Source organism: Rhinolophus sinicus, linkage group LG09 (assembly GCF_036562045.2).
Source record: "Rhinolophus sinicus isolate RSC01 linkage group LG09, ASM3656204v1, whole genome shotgun sequence".
NCBI classification, from domain to species: Eukaryota; Metazoa; Chordata; class Mammalia; order Chiroptera; family Rhinolophidae; genus Rhinolophus; species Rhinolophus sinicus.
This window is the reverse complement of record NC_133758.1, coordinates 111416298-111430173: the sequence shown is the minus strand read 5'-3', so window position 1 is coordinate 111430173 and position 13876 is coordinate 111416298.

Sequence of the window (13876 nt, the reverse complement as noted above, 5' to 3'; positions counted from 1 at the left end):
GCAGATTCATTTACAGATGCATGAAAGATATACTCTATATTTTCTTCCTGCTCGATTGAAAGCAAACTGGACCTAGAATAAATTATAGTGTCTTCAAATCTCATCGTACATTGTGTTCTTAGCCTCTGATTTCTTTTACCCCCAAGTAATAGCCCCTCCTTCTACCTTAAGAGACTATATCTCTCCTGCTCTCAATAGTATTTTCCTCTACCCCTCCCCCAAAGGGGGAAATATAATAACCTTCCAGAGAGAGAGAGAGAGAGAGAGAGAGAGAGAGAGAGAGAGAGATTTATATCATCTCTTGCAAATGTTACTTTCAACGTTTTATAAATGTACCATGAACCTTTCTCTTCTACTCAGCATCACCATAAAAATAAAAAATAGTGAAACAACAGAAATCAGCTAGCAGGCAGAGGAATTATTTGTGCAGTGGTGGCTCCCCCAAAGTAACACAAAGTCCCCTCACTTGTCCCTGAAGGCACTGCTTTGAGCTGTGAGCTAAAGGAGTGCCTTCCAGCCTCACCCCCACCAGAGGCCTGTCTCCTGCACCCCAAGTCGTCCTGGAGCTGTAGGGAAGCCCAGCCTATCACCATGGCCACAGCAGCTTCCCAGTGTCACATATCACAGTTTGAGCCAGAGGAGACAAATGATCTGACTCTGGCTCTGGATCCAGAGGGTCAGTTTGGGTCATGTGCCAGTCCTGAACCAGGGGAGCAAGAGCTAGAAAAGAAAGAGTTAATGAACCAGGTGCCCACACTCCTGTACCAATCAATCATTCTCAGTGGGTGGGGCCCTGTGGTAGCTGTAGTTTGGATCCAGTATCTACCGCTAGTCCACCTAACCTGGCCAGGGGGCAGAGTTACATAAAGATGGTGGTAGCTCAATGGAAACCTTATTATGTTGATGCCAACCTAGAAAAAGGGATTGTTGTTCTGGCTTCTACAGGGCGCTGGGCAGACAAAAGGCTAGACCACACTATCATATAATAAAAGTGTTTAGCACATGCATGGTATTTGAGCAGTTTGGTGGGGGGGTGTAGAAATTCAATTACAGAAAGGGGAATGTCTGAAGCCAGGATTACGGACCTTGAACATCACACAAATAAGTCTGCACATTACCCTTCAGGCCATGAAGCACCCAGAAGGCTTTGAGCACAGTAGAAAAATGATTAAAACAGCAATTTAGGAGCAGTTATCTGGCAGTGTTGTATAAAATGAGTTGAAGAATGAAGAAACAAAAGCTGAAAAACCTAAACCTCCAAAAATCTGCAGCGGTAATTCACAGTAGACAAATTAGAACCCAGGTTCTCAGGGGTTACTGTGCCTTGGAAAGCCTTGGGTAGCTTATTAAAAATACAGATGCCTGCACCTGCCCCTCAAAGATTTGGGTGGATGCAAGTGTGAAGCGGGGCTTTGTTTTTTTGTTTTTTTGGTTTTTTTTGATGGCACCAATGACCAGGTGAATGGGGTAAAAGGACCATCTTTGAGAAACACTTATCTTGGGAAGTAATTTGGAGAATCCGTTTCAGGATTATTTGAGTATGAAAGAGCGCTTCTTCACTCTTGCAACTTGCTCAGCTTTCTGAGCCCTGGCAGGCAGCCCTGGCCTTGGTGTAATGTTATCAGAAATCAGAGCCAAGCAGAAAGGTGAAGACAGGGAGGCTATTTCTCTCCAAAGTTTACGTGGGCTCTGTTTCATGTGCTGCCATCTCTCTGTGGATAAGTCAGCTGGAAATTTTACAGCATGACTCACCCAAAAGTAGCATTGAGTTCTGTGGTTTCAGTGAGGGAGCAGTGCCAGAAAAGATTAATATATTCTGTTTTAAGACTAAGTGTGGTTATTATGTGTGGCTTTGAGATTCTGCTGTCTGAGTGCAACCTGTGCAAATTCAAATTCAGTGGAATTTAAATAATTTGGGCTTCTTAACAAATGGGAGATTGGTTTTCCTCTTCAGGATTTTGGTAGTTTTGCTCTGGAGAGAGGGAGGAGCAGTGCGTACTCCTTGGAGAACTTACCTAGGACCTGTGCATTAATAGACTTTGGTTGGCAATTCTTGTTACATGACTAATTGTAAGTCTTTTTAAAAATCTCCTTATGTGTCCTGAATTTGGACCAATGATTTGGTTATCCCATGCCGATAAATTCCAAGATCCAAATTTAGATTGATTTAGTGTGTCAGATAGCACTTTACGTTTCTCTTTTAAAACGTTCTATTAGAAGCCATTCTTGTATGACATGTGTGTCTCACTGTAGTTTAAGATTAAAATCTGCTGGAACTCTGAAGCTGTAGGAAGATATTCTTCGCATCGACTTCTGTTTTCCTTTTCACCCGTCTACCTTTCTTCCACAATTTTCTTTTGCAGCTCAGCTAGCTAGATGCCTAGGCTTTGAAGAGATGATTCATTCACCTGGCTCAGCGTTTGTCAGTTACTTTCATGTTGCCAAAACCAGTGAGCTTTTCCATGTATTTATCTTATTCAGCCTCTCAGCACTATTCGATGTGGTTGGCCACCTCCTCCTTAAAACATTTTGAGAATTTTCTTTCCTTAGCTTCTTTGAGTTCATACAACCAGCCATTTTTTTTTTTTTTTCTTTTTTCTGGGCCTCTTTTGCGTTTTCATCCTTCTCTACCAGACCTCTAAATTTGGCACACCCCTGAGGTCTATCCTGAAATTTCATTTCTGTTTAAAGCTGTCCTTAAGAAAATCAATCTCATGTCTTTCAGTGATTTTTTCAGGCATGGTGTTCAGATTTATATCCCCAGGTCTTAGGACAGTAGGATGTTCAATAGCATGTCTCAAAGGATACTCAGTAGATGGCATCACCATCCACATATCATGTTTCCCCCAAAATAAGACCTACCCCCAAAATAAGCCCCAGTTAATAGCGTCAGCCAGATGGACACATTTACTACATTATGACGATGTTCCAGAAGAAGATGACATGACTGTACTTGAATAAATGTAGATTGTTGTACATGAAAAAATAAGACATCGTCTGAAAATACGCCCTAATGTGTCTTTTGGAGCAAAAATTAATATCAGACCCGGTCTTATTTTTGGGGAAACACAGTTAGTTATGCAAGCCGGTTAGTTATGCAAGCCACAAGGCTTAGAAGGCATTCTTGGTGTCTCATTTTCCTCACTCCCCTTGCACCCACCATCAAGGCCCGTTAGCTGTACCACTATCATTTATCCCAAACTTACCTGGTGTTTCCATCTTCACTGCTGTCTCCCTAATTCAAGTCATCATCAAACATCACACCACCGTTTTCCTAACTGGCCTAGAGGCTTTTCTTCTTAATCGTCTAAATCCCAATATCTAGATAGCAACTGGGGTCATCTGCCTCTGCAACCAGGTCCCTCTACTACATGAAACATCTCAGTGGCTTTCTGTTGCTATAAGAATTTAAAATCTCCTCCAAAAAGTTTTCTCTGACTTACGTGAGCCCTTCAGGGGCCTCGCGGCCATGTGGCCCCTGCATTTTCCTCTCTTCTATGCTTATATCACTCTGGTCTTCCTTCAGTTCCTGGAGCAGCCAAAAGTCTTTAGTACTAGCTGGCTCCGTTTCCTTGCATTCTCTACCTTTAGGTTATTATATAGCTGGCTCATTATTTCCCCACTTCAGAGGGGATTTTTCTGTGCATCCAGCAATGGAGCACACATACCTTTGCCATCACTATCATTGCTATGTTATTTTTTTCACAACTCTTATATTATTTCATTTCTATATTTACTTTCGTTGTCGTTTTGTCTTCTCCAATAGAAATGAAGCTTCGTGAGATCAGAGACCTTGTCTTTTGAGTTCACTGCTGTGCAACCTGCCTGGCTCGTAATAGGCACTTAATATACCTGTGTTAAATGGATAAGTGAATTTCTGTTCTATGAATGGGCTTAGCTCTATGGAGCCTCCTGGTTCAGAAATGAGAAGTTAGTGACGTACACAAGAAGGGCATCTTTGCACAAGAGAGACTAATGTCTGCAGAGACTGGCCAGTGAGAGTTAGAAAGGGGCTCGTGGCATGATGCACTGTCCAGGAAGCATTTGATGAGAGAGAGTGAGCTGTATCCCACCTTGGAAGCATGTGGTGATGATCCAGCAGGCCCATGTCTGGGTTTTTATCCAAAGGAAATGACAACAGGATATCACAGCAATATCTGCACTCCCATGTTCATCACAGCATTATTCACAGCAGCCAAGACATGGAAACACCCTAAGTGTGTAACAATGGGTGAATGGATAAAGGAGATGTGGTACATCTATACAATGGAATATTATTCAGCCATGAGAAGGAAGGTAATGCTGCCATTTGCGTCAACCTGAATGGACCTTGAGGGCATTTTGCTAAGTGAAATAAGTGAGACAGAAAGACCAGTACTGTGTGGTATCACTCATATGTGGAATCTACCAGAAAAAGAAACGTGTCAAACTCATAGAAAGCAGTTTCCAGGGGCTAGGATGTGGGGGAAATAGGGAGAGCTTGGTAAAAGGGTACAGACTTTCAGCTATAAGATGAATCAGGTCTGAGAATCTAATATATAACATGGTGACTATACTTGAATATAAATAGTGTGTGAGGCTGTGGAGGTGTTAATTAACTAAATGGGAGGACGCTTTCACAATGTATATGTATATCAAATCATCACAATATACACTTTAAATATCTTACAGTTTTGTCAATTATACCTCAATAAAGCTGAAAACAATTGTTTAAATAGAAAAGATAATGGGGAAAATAAAATAAAGTTCAACTAAACAGGTCTTTGCTCTAAAAAAATCTCATGCTCTAAAGTAGCAACAAAAATAAGCTATTCAAAGAAAAAAAAAACCAAACAAACAGATTATTCAGTGAAAGCAAATCAGACAAGGAGAGACCTGGCCAAGGAAAGGGCTGCTATTAGGTGCAGCGCAAGGGTTTTGTAATAGGTGAGTGGGCCAGGCTGGCTGAAACCTGGAAGAGGGGCAGCGTAGAAAGGGGAGTGGTAAGGATCTCTGGGGACACCAAAAAGTCACTGTCCTTATCTAGAGAGCCAGTGGCAGGACTTACAGCACATGGGTGCTATCAAGGTATCACTGGGACGATGAGAAGGCCAAGTCCAAGTTAGTGCGGGATGGCCTGAAGTCTGGGGGTAAATAAAATCTCCCTGAGAAGGTAGAAAGTAGGATGGGCCACAGCTCCTGGTGCCATGCTGAAACTCTCTAAACAGAATCCTTGTTCTCCATGACTACACTCTCATAGCAGTGTTTTTCAGAGTCTAGGGTGCATCCGACTCTGGGGTGCTTGTGAAAAATAGAGCCTTCCCAGCCTCCTTGAGATCCTGATTTAGTAGGACTTGCACAGGTTCAGGGAAGCTGTGTTTTAGCTGGTATTCCTCAAGGCAAATTAATACCCTCTAATGTAAGGTCAGGCAATGCCTTGATAAACACTGGTGCATAGGAGCCCATATCTGTCTGATCTATTCTCATATAGCATTTAAACGGTGCAATAATATTGTGCAAAAATATTGAATTTATTTATTTATTTTTTTAATTGTTGGTTATGTAGACATAGTGGAAATCCAAATACATCTCATTCTACGGATTAGACATTCTCATTTTTATTACACTATGCATACTCTGCCTTTTCTTTTTTTGGTGGAGTTTTGAAATTTTTAATTAGTTTCAGATAATTTACAAATTATTTGAATTTACAGAATCAGACTTTAACTTAGCTAATCAGATGGGAGCAATGAGAGAGCGTGTTAATTAAATATGTAATTTTTTCTTATTAGAAGTTTTAATGGCTCCACGTACAGTTGCTTTTTCCTGAACTCTGGGAGCAGAAATTCCACTACTTGTTACTCACTTAAGCCGTTCATGTGTGAGCAAGTAAAAATGAAAGAAACTATTTAAATTGTAAAAATGGAAAAAGTGATTGCATTTCCTAGAGAAGCTTCCTATACCAAAAGAATATTAAAATAATTGGAGTCTTCCTTACTCTTTTGTTTTATTTATTTTTTTTTCCTTCAGGAAATGTTCTTTTTTCAGAAGTTTATCTTTGCTTTTGGTTCAGGAAATGTTAAAACTTGGCTATTTTCCAGAACAAGCAATTGATTGGAATGTAGGAAGGCTAATGGAGACAGGCCAGTTGATTCAGGAAACTTGTACACATAAAAAGCACCTAATACAGTGCTTAGTGGCGTGTTCTACACATCACAATTATCCATTTAAAGACAGGGGCTGTCTGACTGCTTGTACACATGGGGTAGTGCTGCCCTATGCCCCTTCAAATGTTCTACTGTCAGAGATTTTCTGGAGGTAGAAAACGACTCAGTACTGTTTGTGTCTGTCCTCTGTCTACTGCACAGCCCAACACTCAAACGTTTAATGAGTGCCTTGATTAAAGTAGTTTGGAGCACAGTGTACAAAGACTATGTGCTATGATTTGAACCCACTACCTCCGGGCCCAGATTTGACTCTTAAAATTATAATTACATAATGTACTGGGCCACTGTCATACGTGGAGTGATTGACTTTTGATCTTTGGTTAAACTAGCTCAGAGGGTTGTCTGGAGCCAACATAGCAACTATTGCTGTTGTTACTGACTCTACAAATCTCACGCCTCTTTTGTTTCCAATGGAACAACTGGGCTGGGGGAACAAGAAAAAACAAGCAATCCTTAGGTGCAATAATGTACACTAGGTGTTCTTTTTCTGGACTTGATTTAGTTAGTCTTGCTCATCCAATGCCTCATGCTTGTCTCTATTGTTGAATTTTAAAGTTGGTTACACTTCTTTTTTTTTTAACTCACAAGAATGTTATATTCAAAATAAAAAAGAACTTGAAATAGAAACTTTTCAATTTGCATCTGTGTCTCTTTGAAGGTCAGCTGCCTTTGGTTAATTGCTCTGTTTTGTTGCTCTGTATGTTGATTATTTTTGTCCAGGAGCCCCGAAGAAGCCTCACTGGGGAACTCCTAGGGGCACAGCTCCTGTGCCTGAGCAGTGTGTGTAGGGGGATGAAATGTCAGCCTCAGAAACCTCAACGTGAGGATAACGAGGGCAGGCATTTCAGAAACCAACCAGCTTCAGAGAATGGCACTTGAGTGTAGTCATGCTTATTTTTGAAACATGTAAGCGCTGGAGGCTCACCTACTGAAATGAAGAGCTTTCAAACAAAAGCCTGGAGGGAGCTGGGTTGGCGGTTGCTTTCACATGCAAGGGAAAGCCAAAGCCATTCAACTCGATCCAAAGTGAAATCTAGGGATGAGGGCAAAGGGGAGAGAGACTCAGGGATAGTTCAAGTCACAGAAACTTCGTATTAAAATAAAAATACACAGCGAGGTTTTTGTTTTTAATAATAACGGTGCTCTTATTCATCACCTTTCATCTCCTCACATGTGCATATGCTGTTTTATTGCTCGTACGTTTTATTGTACAAATGTTTGTTAGCAATGTTCTTGCCACTGTGGCTGGGTTGTGCCTTCCCCACATTCCTGTGTGGAAACCCCAGTGGGATGTTATTTGGAGATGGGGCCGTTCGTAGTTAATTAGGTTTCGAGGAGGTCATGAGTGTGGGGCCGTCATGAAGGGACCACTGTGCCCTTCCTCACAGGAGGAAGAGGCCTGAGCTCCCTCTCTGCCATGTGCGGGCACAGCAAGAAGGCAGCCGTCTGCAAGGCAGGAGAGCTCTGTCAGAACCTGACCTTGCTGGCAACCCTGGTCCCCGACTCCCAGCCTCCGGAACTGTGAGGAGATCCATTTCTATTGTCCAGCCACCCGGTCTGCCGTACTTTGTTATATATCCTGAGCAGACTGATTTACTCACCCAGTAGTCATTAGTACTATGTGAATGGGTTACTAGTTGAGGAGGGTGTGGATAAAAATAGCTCATCTAAATAAAATTTCCTTTAGCCAATAGTGTACACAGACGTAAAAATGTTTTAGTCTATGCAAATTTCTCCTTGTGTTTGGCACTGGTAATTGTAGCTTGAGGTGCTTTCATTCATTTGAAGCTCTCTGAACACTTTGTGAACTACTGGCAAGGCTGGTGTGTATGGCAGAGCGGGCAGCTGGGTGTGTAGGGTTTGATTTAGGGAACACTGGCCTCTCCCGAGAACCAACTGATGGATGTGAAATGCCCTAGATCGGAGATTCATGCCTTGAGGTTTAAGGCTTTGTGTCTCTGAGAAACCCTGGGTAGAATGTAAATATCCCTCAACGAATAATATATTGTCACTTTACTATTGTTTTTCTCAGCATGGAGTGATCTTTAAGATTGTTATTTTTAGAAAGGAGAGTTAAGACTTTGAGGAAGAAGAGATTAGAGTAGGGATGTCTCACTAAGGGGAAGATGGGGGATGACGTGCCCTCAAGGGCGGGGTGTCTGAGGGAAGAATGCCCCAGGGGACAGCTCTGGTGGCAGAGAGGGAGCCTGTTGGGACCAAGTGCCTGGGCTGTACCAAGAGGAGCGGAGACTGCGTCCTCTGCTCGGTGGCTCAGACGGCCTTCCTTTTCTCTGCCTTTACCCCATAATCCGCGTATTCTCAAACCGCGACCTTTGTGATGTAATCCTTGCTCCCATCTTTGTAACTAATTATCAGATGTTTATGTGACCCTGACATTGTGCTTATTTCCATCTCCCTTTCTGTCACCTGGGCTTCTTGCTGAAGTTACTGTTTTTCTTCTTTTCTCCTCGTTACCCCAATGAGAAATTACTCAAAGTACAGTAACGGCAGAGCCTGAAATCTGCCTCAGAACCACAAATATAATGGATACTGGTGGCTAAGGGTTTGTGACCAGGCTTCGCTGGAGAAAAAAGAAAGAGTTTTTAAAACATGTCAATCATGTCCTTAAAATATTAGCCAAAGGTCATAGAAATGTCTTTGGGAGACAGAAGCCTTTAATTGACTTTTCTCAGAGTATGTTGCCCTGTCTCTATCCCTTTAGTCCTATAGCTCCCAGGACTTAGATGCACCTTGATATGCCTGGATGATTTTGAAGTAATTCATCTTTGTATTAATTGTTAGTCTGTATTTAAGTTCACCGATGCCCACATACTCCTTGAAAAAAATTAATTGGAGCCATAAATGTAAGATTCTTACTTTGTTTCCCTCGTTAGAAATGGGACTGCAGTCAGGTTAAGTGGAAAGATGCCTTAACTGTTAACCTGCTTAATTAACAAAAAGAGAAAAATACAGAAAAGTCTACATCTAAGATGACTTTTTCCCTTGCTTCATCAGTGCTGCCTAGCTGATTGTTTCTTGAAGGAGAATGTCTTTAGTGATTAAGTCACTTGTCAGATTCGCATTGATATGCAAAGTCTCGTTTTCTGTCCCAAGAAGCTCCACCATCTGTTACTAACATTTTTCCAGCAGGAAGTTCAAGAGAATAGCATTTGCAAGGTAACAATACATCAGCCATAGCTAGAGCTTCAAACAATTGTTGATAATTAAGAAATAGAACTCAGAGTAAATGCTGATTGAATGTATTTGATGAGAATGAAATGAGAGTTGAGACAAGATGTGAAAAGGCTGAAGGACAGGAAGTACATTTATGTCTTCTCCAAAAATTTTTAGAAAAGTCTCAGTCTTAATTTTCACTTTGAGAGGATGGTTAAGATTTAGTGTATGTCTGAATTTGTCTTTTCGGTCATTCAGTTAACACGTATTGGACCCAACAATGAATGAAATAGTGTGTGTGCACACACAGATGTGTGCAGGTTTTGACACTTACAGTCTCATATAAGTAATGCAGGGAAGAGCGAAAATTTATTTTAGAATATATAAATTTCAAATACTTAGATAAAAGTGCTTACGTTAAATGTGGATGAGAATAGTTAACTAATTGAATATCTCTGACAATGTTAAATAAATAGCGTCATAATAGGTAACTATATTTAGATATTAAATATATAGATATTTAAACATTGAGCTAATTTAGAAAATATCCCTTGAAGGGAACATAGCCACTTTAAAAAGAGTGGATGTGGCACATAAATCAAGCCATACATAGGGCATTGTTAAACTGAAGAGAACGTAGTTAAGGGTAAAAAGATGTGGTAGAATAGAACTGACTGACACAGCTCTTAGAATCCCACAGTTATGGCTCTATTTGAAGTCGGGCATATAGAGTCAGTTGATAATTTTTGCTTGGTGTATTGGCCTCCAAGGAAAGCATGTTTGCTTCACACTGAGTTAGTTTACTATGTGGCAGGTAATGAGGTCAAACAGAGCATCTGATGAAAAGATGGCTAAAGGAAAATTATGTCTAGAACGTAATCCAGATAAAAAGTTCTAAATAACCCTTCAGGCACCCTCTGTTTCTTGGAAGTGATTTTGAGAAGAACAACAGAAAATTTCAAAAGGGAACAAGAGAGATGCTTAAGTACACTTGCTGAAAACTCCTTCCAGGGGGTTTTGTTATGGTTATTAAATGGTGGTTGGTCAAAACTTTGCATGATGTATATATTTATTCTCTTGATAGTAGTAAACTTTATTTCCATTTACTCCTTTTCAAAATATGTTTCATGTTTGTATGTCCCTGTGCATATTTGAACCCATGCCTACCAACTGTACTACATTTAGTCCAAGTTGTAGACCATCTTACTGAGCCCATTTCTACTCTCAAGTTTAAAAAGAAAATAATTATTGAACTTTGGTATAGTCTTTACTATCATAACCGTAATATAGAAAAAATTAGAAACAACTTTGAAACATGGAGATCTTTTAATTTTTGTTTATCTTCTCCTAACGTAACTAGTTATGCTATGTCATGTCATAATATAACTAGTCCTAAATAAGTGCCGTTTCCTGAGTGTGTGTTATATGTGGAAGAATGGTGTATGGTTTCCCTTGTTCCCTCCCCCACCTGTCAGAGGATTACGCCTCCTGCCTTTTTCTATGTGGGATGAGAATAGTTTCTATGTGGGTGACAAGAGAGCTTTCCCACCTCACTGACATCAGGCTTCTCAGTGTGACTTGCTTTGCCCAGTGGAGCATAAGTGAAAGTGATGCATGATGTGACCAAACAAACATTTTAAAAGCCATCATGTGGCTTCTCCATTGCTCTTTTCCCTGGGCCACAAGGACAGACATGTCCCACATGGGGACCTTTCTCTTAGACTTAGAAGAAGACATGTAGAACAGAGCTAGCTGACCTACAGCCGACGCGTAAAATATAAGGAAAATGAGAAATAAATCTATGTTAGGATAAGCCCTTGAGATTTGGAGGTTGTTGTCAAGAACTATGGAGGATCTGACATTTTACCCTACTGCTAAGGTAGCCTGCGATGGCGTCATGGATGTTGGCAGAGGATTCGAGAGAAAGGACAGTTTATTATTCACAATAGTACCTGTAGTTAGAGTAGCAAAACTTGTGCTAGTTCCCTCAGCTGCAGCTTCCACAGGGTGATGTGAAGAGGGCCAGGTGACAACTGCACGCCCACATAGTGCACTGTGGTACAGGAGAAGAACACAGAACTTAGGGACTCTGAATCTTTTATGTCTGTCTTGTAAGGCTACTGTGCTAGAGTGGGAGATGTTACCATCATCTTTCAACATGTTTACTGTGCAAGCATCCTTGAAAGAGAGTCTGGATCAAAGGCAGTCTTCACCTCTGCTCTCAAGATGCACAGTTTGTAAGAGACCAATGGCTAACTGCCTCCCAGCAGTTCTGAGTTCAGCATAACCCAGCAAAAGCCACCAAATACACCTGGGGTTGTCCACTGTCCTGGAAGTTTACCTGTTACTCCTTCACGTCTATCAAAGCCTCTAATATTTTTTGGTTATTGTAAGAAAAAGCATAATTTATTGAGTGCTTATTATATATATGCACTGCACAGTACTAGGAACTCCAATATGTGTAACTTCTATCTGTGAGGTAGCTGTTCTCATTGCTGTTTTATATGGAAGAAAACTAAACTCCAGAGGTTAAATCTCACTCAAGGTCATGCTCTTATTAATCTGAGGAGCTGTGATTCAGATTCAGGTGTTTTGGACTCCAAAGCATGTGTGCCACAAACCACTCCTTCTCACAACTGGATGTTATTTTAAATTGGAGAAATATGTTTCCAAGGCGTTATGATGAAAAGATCAGCAAAGAATGAACCAAGGAAAAGTTCCTGTCGTAGCTGATATCTATCCATTCTTCAGTAAGTGCTCTTTGAGTCTGCGAGTTTCACCACCTGTGAGTCCACCCAACTGGGCTGCCATCCATCCCTCACATTTCCATTTTGCCGTTAGGATACTGAATTAGAGACATTTTAGCCAAACTACTCAACCCAGCCATCCAGTAACTATCACAAAAGAGGATGTAAGTTAAATTGGTGTGTCTTTTCATGTCTTTTTCTAATTAAATACAAGGTGGCTTCTTGAAATCATTGCTTGCCTTTTCTAAGTGGTTGCATATGCACCCATAGTTTCTGGAACCTACCTTTTCGTATCTGTTATGCACTTTGTTAACTTAAATTTGGATTTTTGAAAGTTCCTATAGTTTAGAGTCCCCTTAGGAGGGTACCGTTGCTGATTTAGGATATAACACAAAAGAAGTTAAGAAATAGGTATTTAGCTTAGCCCTCTAGCGTCTCAGGATCTGTTTTGAGAACCAAATAAACCTCCAAGTGGGTGCATGTGTACATTCTTTTGAGAGTTTGTATATGGACTATGAAGGGGCTGATGCACATAAGTTCATTTGGTCTGGCTGCTTTTGGGGAAATTTTAATGACACTTTATATAAATCAACCAAATGCTAAGCCGGGAGGTGGAGAAGACAGAAGTATCATCTGCCTTCATAGAGCTTACAGCCAACAGAGGGCCAGAGACATTCATACATAATCACACAGGTAAATATAAACAATAACTGCAATAAATGCTCTGAAATTAAACCCACATCATGCCAGGAGAACTTATGAAAGAAGGAACTGAAGTGTTCTTTGTAGGGAATATAATCAGATTTTATTTTTAAAAGTTATGATCCACGGATAAAGAGGATTGGTTACAGTGAACATGCCATAGATAAATAACAGTTTACTGCAGAAATATGCATTTCAGAAAATCATTAAGTTGAGTTAACAGCATCACAGTTTCTATGGCGTGAATAGCAGGGGAGGTTTTCTAGCATCTTTAAGTTGTCAAAGTAATTCGAACCTATAAACCAGAGGATAGAGGATCATGTTCTCTTGACTAGTACTGCGTCAACACATACGAGGTGAGTGTTGAGAACCCAAAGAGCTTCCATTCTAGTTGGAAAATAGGGAAGATGACATAGCTAAATAGCAAGAATACACAAAATGTGATACACACCATAGTGAGTGGTGAACAATAGTTTCTCCTGTTCCTTTTAAGCAGAAGCATAAGGAGGGTCTTCTCTCCCTTTACAGTTTCAAAAGGCTGAGATCAAATCTAATTTTTTCTTTTCTATTCTCGATATTTTTTTCAGCCTGAATGTTGTCTCGCTTTCATATATTTCTTGCTTAATACAAAGGAGCAGTGATGCAGAATAAACTATGACATTAGTCAATTTAGGAAGAATATGTCACTTTTTTTGTGACAGAAAGTAGGCATTTGCCTTGTTTTGCATTATTGTTCAGTGCATTTATAAAATGGAATTCTTGTTCTTTGCTGAAAAAGAGACTATTTATCAAAATTAAATTGTGTTCGGAAAACAGGTGTTTTTTTTTATAGGCACTGGAGCAGTGAGTAAGGTTTAGTTATTTTGAGAATCTAATGTAAAAATTTTCTTTTTCTATTGAATTTCACTTTAAAAGTTTACTTCTGTAAAGAAATTTATCTTCCCTCCTGGGGAGCATGGTATGTAAAACCCCACATATATGTACATACGTATGTGTAATATTTATTCTTTACACACCATCACACGTTTTGTTTAAGAAGATACATGA